Here is a 13,496-nt window from a genome sequence, read left to right on the forward strand (position 1 = left end):
TGGAAAAAACTTGAGAGACTCAACAGGGAAGTGTTCATAGACTTGACTGAAGACTGCAAGTGTGCTCAGTTGATGAGCATTAACTGAGGAAGAGTGGCATCGGGAAAATTAGCTTTGGGTTTGAATACAGGTAGGACCAAGCTCACACGATTACTGAAAGGAATCCTATGTTGTATTTGCTATTTAATTTAAAGTGACAGTAACCATACAGTGTAAACATTCTTATTTAAAGCAATTCTAAGGAAGCGAAGCTAGTTAAGGAACCACGCATACATACAAATATCACTATTTATATTTTACTAATATAATTGGCTTGTGTTTTTTTTACCTCTGTGCTGTTTTGTCCTACTCCTAACCATAGCCAGTGGTGCTTAAACTGAGGTAGAATATAGATGGCATTCAGATACACAGTGGCTGCAGTAATAAAGGGTTAGGAAATGAAGGAATGTGACGTAGCTAAGGGGAAAAGCTAATGTGTGAGAGGCAATAATAAAAGGGGCATTGAAAGGATGCTGATAGGCTTGTGAGGAACTAGAATATCTTTGCATCCTTCTGCTGAAGTTACGCTGCTGTGATAGGAGATGGTGGAAAGGGGCGCCAGACCCAGTCATGTGCCAAGCATGCAGTAGGAGGAGGTGGCTTGCCTTTTCCACTTGGGACTTTTGTGCTTGTGTATAGAAAACCTATAAATAAAGTAACCCAAGTTAGATTCGGAACAGTTCCTGTAATAGCAAAATGTGAGGACAAAGGACAAGTCAAGTCAAAAAGACTAAGCAGGCAGAAAAGCCCTTGCTTTTTTCCCTTGTTGCTTCCAGATGGAAATGAAGCCTTGTTTTTAAAAGCCGTTATCTCTTTTCCTACGCTTACATCCCTTTATCTTCGGTGTTTTTCACAAAAGCACTTTAATGTTCTTTGCTGAACCCTCTGAAATATTCTTCCTGTTGCCCGTTAGCAAGCAGCACAATCTATTAACAATGTGTTGTTGTTGTTGTTTTACCATTTTACTTCATCAGTAAACTTATGCTGATTTGGGGAATTTTTTTAAAAACTCTGCATACTCTTGTATAGAAAAGTGTCTGAGAAATACGTATACAAATATTATGGGATGTATTCAATGTAGCACTAAGGAGAACATTCCCTCAGCACAAAGATTTCTCTTTACATAATGACATGTTACGGCAAAAGGGTTCTAGCCCTACCTAGTTTTCTACGTACAGGAATGAATTGGGGTTTTTTGTTTTATGTATAAGGGAGATGCAAGTGGTATAGCCACACAAATAGTATAGCCCTTTCGCAACTTTACCATTTCAGTGGGAATGAGGTGTTTGTAACTCAGCGGATGGGACTGTGCCTGACTGCATTTCCTAGAAGAAGCAGGTTGCTCAGTTCTGTCTCATTATATTACTTGAAACAAATGTGTTTGATTATTCTGTTAAGCAAAGGGTGGGGAGCACCAAACCTCAGGAAAAGCAAAAGAAGAAAAAGAGCCTCAGAATGATGCTAAAAGTCCATCTTTATCAAATACAGTTCTTGTAAAATACCTGGAAGCCCAGACTATTTTGATTGAAAATAACTATCTTCATAGATACTTACTGAAAACAAGCTTCTCCTATCCAAAATAAGGATTTTCTATTGTTGACTTGATAAATGCCTCTTCTTTTGCTTCCCTTGATAGCGCCAACCAGATTTGTCACATCAGACTCAATAGAATGTGTCCTATGCTGAAGACAAGCTAGTCATCATGCTAGCCTGTTCTCAGTCTTTGTTAGTAGGATAAAGCCATGCTGTTGGATAAAAGGTATCACAATATTAAATGCTGCCATTGTCAGCTCTTATTTGGTATACATCAGAACCAAAAACCCATCTCTTCAAACATTCTTCAAGGAAAAGAAAAGGCCTTAAACTTTTTTTGCTAGTCCCTCCAAAATTATTCCTGCTGTACTCATTACTACTGTCCGCTAGATGGCAATAGTTTAAAGAGAATTTGTATTCTGCTCAGCTGGCAAAAATGACATCAGCCTCTTTCACTACAGTCTATACAGAAGGCTGGCAAAGTAGAGGGAAGAGCAGTAGGTGCATATGTTTGTTTCAGCCAAGAGCCCAATTTAAAGTAGAAAGAGAATCTTGGAGGAGTTTTGGATGAAAGAGCTGCTTTTCCTGCTTGATTTGACACAGGTAATTTTAAAATAAAGTAATATAGTTTAATTAGCTTTGAACACACACACACCAATGTGTGCCCTTTAGTTTTATACCTTAAGAAGCAAATGTTTCCATCAGAGGCTCTTTGAACAGAGCCCAGACGGGTGCATATCAGCTCTAAGTCATTATGCAAATTGCTAACTAGAATAGCCTTTTGCAAACATTTCAGCCAAAACCTTGGATTTTTCAAGTTAAGAGGGCACTTTGGATACCCTATTCTAATCCCACTCATTGCATCAGACTGATTTATTATTATTATTATTATTTATTAGATTTATATACCTTGAGAAGCACACGAGCAGTTCCTTCAAATGTTTCACCAGAATCATGCAGAACTAGCCTTTGTCTTGCTTCTGTGGCGCAATGTATTTTATGGCATATATGTATGGTGCACATCTACCACAAATAGGAATGTCACCCTGGTGCACCTTGCAGTACTACCTGCAGAGCTATCTGTGCCTTGGAATAGTTTGTTGAGGGCAAAACCAGATGCAATGTGAGAGTCGTGATCAGGTAACCTGACATGTTTTAATTTGCTTAGAAGTCGCTTTGCAGGAACAGAGGCAGCTGGTTTGGATGAGGCCCATGACACTTTAGGGAAAGGGGGTAACGCTTTCCTTCCACACACAAAAATATCCCCCTTCTTCAAGCTGCAGAGGGTTAGAAGCTGAGAACAATATAGGATATTTGGATAGGACCTGTATGTGTGGTTGAAACACAGAATTGTGTGTATTCCTTTCCCTAATTTTCCTGGGGTTTTCTATCCTCTCCACTGCAGCCCAAATGCAATGTGACGTGTTAGATGTATATTTCTCTTGCAATATATTTTTATTCAATGTGGCTGCAAAATTGGGGGTATGTTCTCCTGATACCACCACAAATTCCAGTCCAATGAGGACCAGTTAGACATTGCAGAAACTACCCCTTGTCAGTAAAGTGAAGCGTGCACACATAGTTGCCTTGAAACCAGCTGGTGCTACTGCAAGCCCATCTCTTGGAAATGACTTTTCCTTGTTTTGAAAAATACAGAGGCTGTGAATACTGTCCATGCAATCCAATAGTGTTATGGAAGTGGCAGTGAGTTCAATGGGACTTACTCCAAGGTAAGTGAATATAGGATTGCTGCCTGAGTTACCGTATATGGAAGCTGACAGCTTTGAATACTAATTTTGCCTGATATTATGAGCTCTTAGCCAATTCATGTGTGTGGATTTTTGTCTGAACTTCTTGCCCAATGACTTCCTTACGCAATGAAACAGTGGGAATTAATTTGTTTCAAAAACGACATAGAGCTTGTCAGCCTTCATTGGAGTGAAGATGCTCAGAGCTTGCCTCTTCCATTAGAACGCTATTTAATTAAAATTTCAACTCCTTAAAACAGGTCTTCAAGTGCCTCATTGCATTGAATTGTAGTGGGTAGCAGAGTGTGAATCATTCTCTAGGAACCAGTTCCACTCTCAGCTCTGCCTTTATCACCCACCATCAGCTAACAAACAAAGCTCCAGTTTTTGTTACAAAGCTAGTGTATGGGTTTTCAGTCAGCAGTTTCTCAAAGAGAGAATTCAACAGGTTGCCGCACTTGGCCTCAATAAAGACTTCAAAAGGACGTGCATCTATTGAGAAAACAAAACAAAACCACCATCCCATAGTGGGTTGATAATATAATTGCATGCAAATGTCAATAAAATATTAAGGCAATCTTCTGCTAAGTTGGTGGAAATGGCATCTTTGTTTCGCACAGAGCTCTGCTGGATGATACCGAGACTGGTTCTTCAATCAGTATAATTTATTTTATTTATTATTGAACAAAATGATTATAATAAAACCTCTAAGCAGCTTACAAGAAATATTAAAATCATTGGTGAAAACATTTAAAAACAATTAAAAACATTTAAAAAATAATTAATTTTAACCGTAAAGACTTATCAACATTTATGTGTCTGGATAAGCTTGCCTATCATAAAGGTCATACTGGCTAACAAAAACAACTTTACTGCTAAAGTATAGACAGAGGCGTCTATGCAACTCTGAGACAACCTAGAGGTGCACTGCTTCACTCTGCCATTAACGATAAACATGTGTTAAGCCTCCTCAGATGTTTTGGACAACAGCACCCATCAGCCCTGACCGTTGACTATTTTGTTAGCTGACATTAGCTCATTAAGGAAAGGAACAACAACAACAACAGTATCCCACCCATTTTGCCTCAGCCACTCAGCATCTTCCAACACATATGAAAACATAAAAGATTACACATTAAAACTTCCCTATATAGGGCTGCCTGTCTTCAGATGTCTTCTAAAAGTTGTATGGTTGTTTATTTCCTTCACATCTGATGGGAGGGCGTTCCACACGGTGGGTGCCACTACGGAGAAGCCCTCTGGCTGGTTCCCTGTAATTTCACTTCTTGCAGTGAGGGAACCGCCACAAGGCCCTTAGAACTAGATCTAATTTCCTAAATGCTTTTAGTAAATAAATAAGTCATGGTTACTGGTGGAGCAGACATGCTAACTTTGCCTAGATTGCTGTTTTCTATTGTTTTCTTTGTGAATCAAAGTTAAGGTTGATACTCCAATTTAAGTGAAAAGCAGGTAGTATAATATTCTGGAGTATGTTCTGCGAGACCATCTTGTGATGTAGAAGGAGCTGGCAGGAAACAATGGCTGCTGGAAGTCAGCCTCTTAATTCGGGGATTTCATAAGCTGTAATTGCGTTAAGGGCAATAAGAACTCCAGCTAAATAAAGTGGCATGAAAAGAAGTAGTCAGCACACAGCAAATGGCACTGATTGCTCTTCACCCACTGCAAGCTTTAGAGTGTCGTCTCGGGAAATCCAACCACACATCCTAAGTGAAGAAAGTTAAGTCAGGTTTCGACTGGCCCTGCTCAAAGCAGAAATGGAAATCCCCCCCCCCCGCCCGCCCACTCCTCCTTGCTATTAGCTGTGGTGGTGAAGAATATCACTGTCAAGACTGCTCAGAGAACAATAGGCAATCCTGGAGTAGCTGGAGCTGTTTCATTCAGGCACAAAAAAGAAGCTAAAGTTCATTTGCCCCTGAAAAGCTCCCCCCATCTCAGGCTATGTGTTGAAACCAGAAATTAGTATACACCCAGACACACGAGGTTTTTGGTAACCCACCCTGCCATCACCAACATTTTGTAGAAAAGACTAATTGCCAAGTACCATATGCATGTGGGACCATTAGTAATTCCGTAGCTATGCAAATTAAAACAGTGATGTATGATTTATAGCTTTAATAATGTTCTGAAGGCTCTTAAATTTTAATCACTTGCAACATCCTTTTTAATATTCAATTACTTTATTAACTAATTAGGTCACTTGCTGAAAAAGCACATAAGGTTGGTGCTATTTTAATATCAGCTGAGCCTCACAAAATACCTTTGAAATGGCGTCAATGGTTTATTTATTTTAAACAGATCATTAAGATGCTATCATTAATAAACCATTTATAGGGAGGAAAGCCCCCCCCAAAAAAACCATAACCCCAAATTGCAACTGCTGTGTCCAGAGGCTTCACCACTGACTAGGAATAGTCACTCAGGTGCGAGACTCAGAGGCTCCTGGATGAAGAGGAAGATTGGCTCAAGTCATAAGAGTAATCTAGGGTTCCTGGTAAATGGAACCATCGGGCTAGTGATCAGTTTGCAAATATTCTTGGAAAGCACACACAGTGCTAGCGACCAGAAGCGTTTTCTAGCTTTCAAAAATGATTTGCCATCTCGGCCTTCCTTCCTCTTGGGAGAACATGGACTTGGGAACTATCATTCATGCCATGGTGACCTCAAGGATTGATTACTGCAATGCGCTGCATGTGGGATTGCTCAAGATGGTTGGGAGGCTATATGATGTGAAATGCCTGGGTGGTAGTCCACCAGGACCATGCATGAATCTGTTCTTTGCCATCACAGGGGTGGGCAGCCTTGTTGGGTTGGTTAGTTTTTTACTAGAACTATTTGAACCACTCTGCTTTTGCTGCTGTTTTATCTTTGACGACTTTGGTGATTCTAGCATTTTACTGAATATTGTCATTAGTTACTGTTACTTATTCATTTTACCGCTGCTTATTTCTGGTTTTTAAATGTATTGTGTTGTGATGTTAGGGGAAGCTGCCTTGGGAGGATTTTGACCCTAAAAGATGGCTTGTAAATATTTAAAACAGAAAGCCAATGAGAGCCAGGTGCAAAATAGATACGATTAGCATGAAAGAGCAGGGTACCGCTGGGCAGAATCTGAGACTAGGAGTTTGTTTTCCCATACCAGAAGTGCACTGAGCTCACTGTCCCTTCAAGCACAAGTCTTTCTTCATTTCATCAGCCTAATTTTGGCAGGAAAAGTCATTTTGTTGCTACTGTTGGTGAACTATTGAGAGTGAGAAGCCCTTTATAATCTATTGCAGAACAGCCAGAGAGACCAGTAGTTTCTAATATCCCCTCATACCTTATTGGTTCAAATAAAAGTTTTGTCTAGGCAGGCATCCCGCTTCTAACAGCGGACAGCCAGCAGTCACAGAAGAGCCTATGAGCAGATATGAGGACAAACATAATTTCAGTTGAGAGATACATTTCCTCTCAACATGGAGGTTCCATTTGGCTACTGTTAAGTTGTGGGCGAACATATCAGATGACACAGCGATTCTTCAAACAGCTCTTGTTTATTCAAAGGCCAGAACAGAACTGAACTGAGGAGCTCAGTCAACCTGCTTATATAGAGCTCCAGAACAACGTAACTGTTGCAACTTTCTAAAATTATCCAATCACTGAAAGTCACTTTCGATCCTTCATTTGCATACAAACTATCCAATCACTGAACGTCACTTTCAATCCTTCATTTGCATAACTATCTACAGTATTCCCCTGCTGGCCCAGGGTGAGAACTTCAGTACATAACAGCTACCATGGCTAAAAACTGCAGTTTCCCTGTAACCACCTATGTGGCTTGGGGACATCATTTCTTAAAGGGCACCTTTCTCCATAATAATTTCTTTTCATCTATGGAAACTGATTTGCTCAGGGTTCCACCTGTCTATGAAGTACTGAAATCTGCTAGGGTATGTAGAGTGAGGTTGCCTGACACATCAGACACCCCCCTTTTAAAAAACCCTCAAATCTTTTTATTCTTCTTCTGAAGGTAACAAGGTCTACACAGAGAATTTTATTGCAGCAGACTCTACCCTCTGTCCTCAAATGAACTAATTGCTGGTCCTCATCCAGATAATCCTTGATCAGGATTAGAAAAATCACAGTTTATTCATTACTTCTCCAACATGTATGGCTTCCTTTTGCTATAAAGAACTCGAAGTTTTCACCACAAGTGAAGGTAGTTTCAAATGCTGTGTATACCAATAACGTCTTAGAAAAGGGGATTCCTTTTCCTAAGTATTACTTAATCCTCAACATTTCCTGGTAAGCAGCCCTTAGTAAACCAAGGGTAGAACACAATTTTAAACCTATGCAGGACATATTGGGACCATACCTTTTTCCAACGCATGTTTCCTTTCTAGAAAATGTACATATTGTCAAACTAAAGTAAGCACTGTATTATTTTCTGTGCATATATAATAGGTTTTCTGCTGCATAATTTTGTTTTTCTCTCACTTTTCTTCAACACGTCTGATGCTGGAATCTTAGACATGGCCTTTGAACAAAGCTACTTTGGGGAAATACGAGACTTTTTAAAAACACAGAAATGAAGTCAGTGTCTTGTTCTGTGTGTTATTCATGTAGCATTTTGTTAGGGCTGCCATAAGTCCGGATTTTCCAGGACACTACTGGGATTTCAAAGGCGGAATTGATATCCGGGGGGAATTTCCAAAAGGCAGCACTTTGTCCTCGATCTTAGGCAAGTCCTTGACCTTAGGCAATTCAGACCTCAGGTCTGAATGCCATCTGTCCCATAATACATTCATTACATGGCCTTGGGGGGGGGTGCATCTTGCACAGTCCCCCCACCACCACCAAGAGGAAATACACTTCAGCAGACCAATATTCAGATACCATTACATCTGAACCAGCAAACCATGGTTTACAATTCTGATTAGGAGGAGGAAAGCAAACCACAGGTTGCCCATTTGAGTGTAACAGCAGATGGTGTGTCATGAGAGAGGGGGGATGGCAGTGAACAGAAACTCTTTAAGCCTCAACTGCCCTGCTTTCATCTATATTAGGATAATATTGGGTTGTATCTAATGGTGTCACTCAGCTGATGGTAAGACTTCCATCAACAGAACAAGATGGAAGCCATTTTTAGCAATCTTCCCATCACCCTGCAGCCCCCAAATCTGATCTGGAGGGTTCCTCAGCTGAAAGATGCCTGACCACCAGCTGAATGACTGCACTGGACACAGCCCACTGTCACAGCTTTCCTGACAGTTGTAAGGATTGCGACGATATGTGAAGCACCTTGAGCATTTCAGAGCATTGCATATAAATTATATAACTGTTGTTTTCTATCCTTCTTTAATTGCTTGCTAGAGTGCCATCTAGCTTCAGCTGATTGATTAAATGGGATCTGAACTGATAATCAGAATGTTGCTCTCACCCATTTCTGATGACATTGGGTTGTATCCAATGTTAGTGATACTCACAATAAATCTACTGAAATTACTAGCATGACTAACTTAAGCCTCTAAACTCCAATGAGTCTATTTTGACTAGGACTAACATACAAACAACCCATTGTTTTGCCCATTACAGAGACTAAAGGTTGATATGTTTGCTGTGTCCAAAAGTTAATTCAAATAAGATGAGTTCTGTGGCAACTGCAAAAGACAGCATATTTCTATTGTGGGGTTTCAAAGATTTTAGTCCATTTGTTTGGAAAAACCAGGCAAATTCTTTTCAAGTTATAATAAGCAATTCATTGGCAGTTAAAGCTTTACAAATTTCAAGAAACACTGCCAAAAGCACAGCTTTTCTTTGATTTAACATAACATATTTACTTATGTATGATAATAGCTTTGTGACACTGTGCGGATTTCAGCAAAAATCAGCAACAAGCAGGAACACATGCAGCCTCAGGGCTTGTACAAGTACTCGTATTGCACTACATAATACCTGCAGTTTTGAAACCAGGGGGCATTGTACCCCCCAGAGTTAGGCTGACTTAGAGGCATCCATACTTTTCACATCACTAGCACATTATTTCAATTCCTAGTCCAATTCTTTCACCTAAGGCTTGGGGTACATTAAAATATCATATTGGTTTACTACTTGTCAAATGGGATTTCTTAACCACATTTCAGGACATAAACCTCCCAAGACAATTCACAAGCATTTTTTCATTAAAAAATAATAATCAGGTGCTATTATTTGTATTAAATACAAATTGCTGAAGTTCAATACCATTCCATAGACATCATACAACAAACCTCATATAATGAAAAATACAATCTGTGGCACAAAGGGCCAGTGTGTTTGGCTGTTAACCAGAAGGCTGGTGGTTCGAGCCCACTCAGGGATGGCTGTGGGCAGGATTCCTGCGTCGCAAAGGGTTGGAGTAGATGACGCTTGGGGTCCCTTCAAACCCTGCGATTCTATGATTCTAATAATGAAAAAGATTAATAAAAGCAACATAAAATGTCCCCTAAGAGGCAGAACATAAGGAAGTACAACTTAGCCTATGCTTCAAGAGCATAAGGTTTATTTAGAACCACAATGAAACAATGAGAGCCTAGGCTTTGTTTTACAGGACAATTTTAATAGGTGTGGGTGAACAAAATGGTCTTCAACTGCACTGAAAAGACCATTCCCTCTTCCCTCCCTGACCATTTTTCCTTGTGTGCCATGTTTCTTTAGATTGTAAGCCTACAGGCAGGGGACTGCCTTAATTAATTAATTGTATGTAAGTCACCCTGGAGCCTTTTTGTCTGGAGAGAGGAGTACAAATGCTCTAAATAAATAGATAAGGTGCTAGGAAACTGTTCTGCAACTACTGGGGTGCTACCACAGAGAAAGCCCTTTTTTCTAGCAGCCGCCTGCCTCGCCTCATTTGGTGGTGGCTCATAGAGTGAAGCCTTTGAAGAGGATCTTAAGGTTTAGGTAAGTATATGCAAGGAGGCAATCTTTCAGTAAAATTACAGCAACCTCCTGATTTATAGGCAGCAAGAAGAAAAGTTCAAAGAACAGCACTATGCGATTGAAATAGGAAAGTTTCCGAGGATCTCTTAAAAGCCATTAAAGATGGGCCCATGCACATTTCCTTGGGAACATTACAACGAAGAGGAAAACATCAAATCAATCATCTACTAAAATGCCAGGCTGTTAGCAGCCAAAATTTGGCAACCAAGCTAAACCAAGATTTTTTAAAAAAGCAACAGCAGCTTTGCATCACTTGGGCCTAATGCAAATTTGCATCTGGCCAAATATATTCACCTCTTTTATTACAACCTTCTCTGTAATGGAAGCCCAATGAAGCAACAGGAGAGGTTCCCCAGCCAACCATCCCACCTCCATAACCCTCCCCCTACATTGTTCCCCCCACCAGGCATAGTTTCAAATCTGTATTTATAATGGAAGGGAATAAAAAGGGGCTAAGGAAGGCCCCAGGGATGGGGAAGCATATCATACAATCATTGAATTTTAGAGTTTGAAGGGACCCTGAGGGTCATCTAGTCCAAGTCTCCATGGCAGACGGCCACCCAACCTTTGCTTAAAAATATCCAAGGCAAAGGACTGTACTATCACCCTGGAAAACTATCTGGGGTTGCATTCCAGTCAGTGACACACAATCACCAAACACTTGACACAAAGCTATTTCCCCATTAAAACACACGCAGACATTTAATTCTTAGTAACTCCAGTCAAGTTTCACCTTCTATTTTCCCAAAATGCTTTGGGGGGTGGGAATTAATCTGTTCTGTATTTGCAAAAAGTAAAAAACAATATCTCAGTAATTATGGAAGACAGATGCAAATAACATCAGGTCACAGCTGAACTGCAAGCCTTGCCTTACCTAGACCCTTAGATCATCTTTGGAAGACCTCCTCAAGATCCCCTCTTCGGGGAAGGCTGGTGTCAAGGGTGAGAGCCTTTCAATTGTGGCTTCCCATCTGTGGAATGCTCTCCCACCTAGCATCTTCTTTAGCACGTTCACACAAAAACCTGATTCTCCACTGCTCATTGTCATCATTTCAGCATCCAAAGCAAGATTGGGGGGCAGCGGTGTGTGTGTGTGTGTGTGTTGCTGCCGCTAAACAATTTGTTAAACCCTTCTAAATATGAAAGCCCAGCCAATCTACTGCTAACCACCAGCAGATCTTAGTTTATCTTTTGGCCACCCCCCAATACATAGCACAGCTTTTTGAAAACAGTAGCACAGTGTCCCCTAGTCTGGTGGCCTTCCAGATGTTTTTGGGACTACAACTCCCATACTTCCTGACTAGTGGTGATGCTGAATGGCTCTGATGGGAGCTATAGTCCGACAACATATGCAGGGACACAGATGGAGAAAGCTGCAGTACTGGATCACAGGTTTCATCTGAAATCTTACTGGCTTGGAATCTGGAAAGGAAGCAGAAATACATGTATTGCATCCAGCACACTCTTATCACAGTAGATTATCATGCATTATGCTGGCTTCAGCAATCAGACTTTGCTGTGTAGCTATTGAATCGAATTGTTTTATACCACAATAGGAATTAAATGCATTTCTTTGCCCCTGTGAACATTTCCAGGAAGGGCTTTAAATGAGAAATCTGTTCTCTTTCACATCAGCATGTTTTATTGCAACCACTACCTGTCTACCCGTTTATTTATTTGTGTGGTGGAACACTAGGCTCTTTTTAGCTAATTTGCATTGCTAAAATAAGCTGGTTTTGTAGAATGTAGAGATCACTATTTTAGTGGTGCAAAGGAACGGGGAGATGCCAACTTGAAAGGATACTGGAGCCCAGTGTGCAGCTGAGCACCAGAAAACGAAAAGGGAACAAAACGAAACAAATACTCTTGCCAGCGCTGCCCATGCTTCACAATGGAAGGAAAATGGGAGTTCTGTTTGCAGAGACAAAGGCACGGGTACCAAACAGTTGACTGTTAACCTCACCAGCCCAATTCAATGTGACAGTGACACTTCACAGCACATTGCATCCAATCTCTTTTGAAGCTGACGAAGATTGTTTCTGTTTTATATCTATTGGTTTATTAATGGACCACAGCCTCTTAAACAGATGCATATTCATTAGGTAGCCAGCTGTTCGGAGGTTCCCAGATGTCGAATGTAGCTTTGTCTTAGAATGTGTGTGTGCTTTTCTTTCTTTCTTTTTTTTTATAAAAAAAAGCCCCTTATCATGAAACAAAGTAATTCAGGCCTATTAAAAGAGCTAGTTAATTACTAAACTGGTACCTTATGGCACCCAGTCATTCTTTTGCCCCTTTTTATGATTTGAGTCATAAAAACCCTGGGGACTTATTTATGAAAGCCATCCAATACTTTAAAATGAAACACTACAGAATTTTAGACTCCTTTGTGTAATTGTATCTACTAGAAGAACTCACCTAAATTGGCAGCTGAGTTGTACATTATGGGCCGAGGTCAGAGATAGCACAGATTCTCAAAACTATGGGGTGGAAGCCTTACCCGCAATAGCCTAGAGAAACAAAAGTAGGCAATTTGCATTCAATCTCTGCTGTTGCCATTGAATATTGGACTTGAAGATTGGGGGGAAATGCAAAGAGGAATTCTAGCGTGCCTATGGGAGGTTATGGTACATGCAGGAGCAATATCCATGGTACAGGTCTCTGCTGCAACTGGGTGAGAGGTATTCATGGCTCCTTTGTAATTGTTTCATACAGTGAATTTCCCACACATTTGATCAGTGCTAAGTCCCTTTTCAACATCAACCAAACCTTCAGCTTGAATGGGGAAGTAGAAATCCAAGAAATTTACAGATATAATAGCTGCCATCAGAGGAATTGCTTCCTGCAGCTACAGCTTTGCCCTGCCCCATTCATGGTTTTTATTTCCCCCACCCAAGCAGGCAACAAATCACTGGTTTGAAGCCGAGATGGCTCAGTCGAAGTGAGAATGTAAGAGCTCTAAAGGATAGAAGGGCCCCAATACCTAGTGGCCAGAAAATCATGGGACTGAAATGCTTGAACATTGTTACATAGCTGGATTCTGTTGCATAAGTAAAACCTTATCACACAGATATGCAACCAATCATGAGTCTCTTTTTAAGAATTACTTGTAATCACAATTTCTTACCTTACGTGGCTGTTTTGCTCCAGCTTTACACAAGCACTGGCTAAGGGCAACTTTAATTGGGAATTTTCATTTTCCAG

This window comes from Podarcis raffonei, chromosome 2, assembly GCF_027172205.1.
Source record: "Podarcis raffonei isolate rPodRaf1 chromosome 2, rPodRaf1.pri, whole genome shotgun sequence".
Taxonomy (NCBI): Eukaryota; Metazoa; Chordata; class Lepidosauria; order Squamata; family Lacertidae; genus Podarcis; species Podarcis raffonei.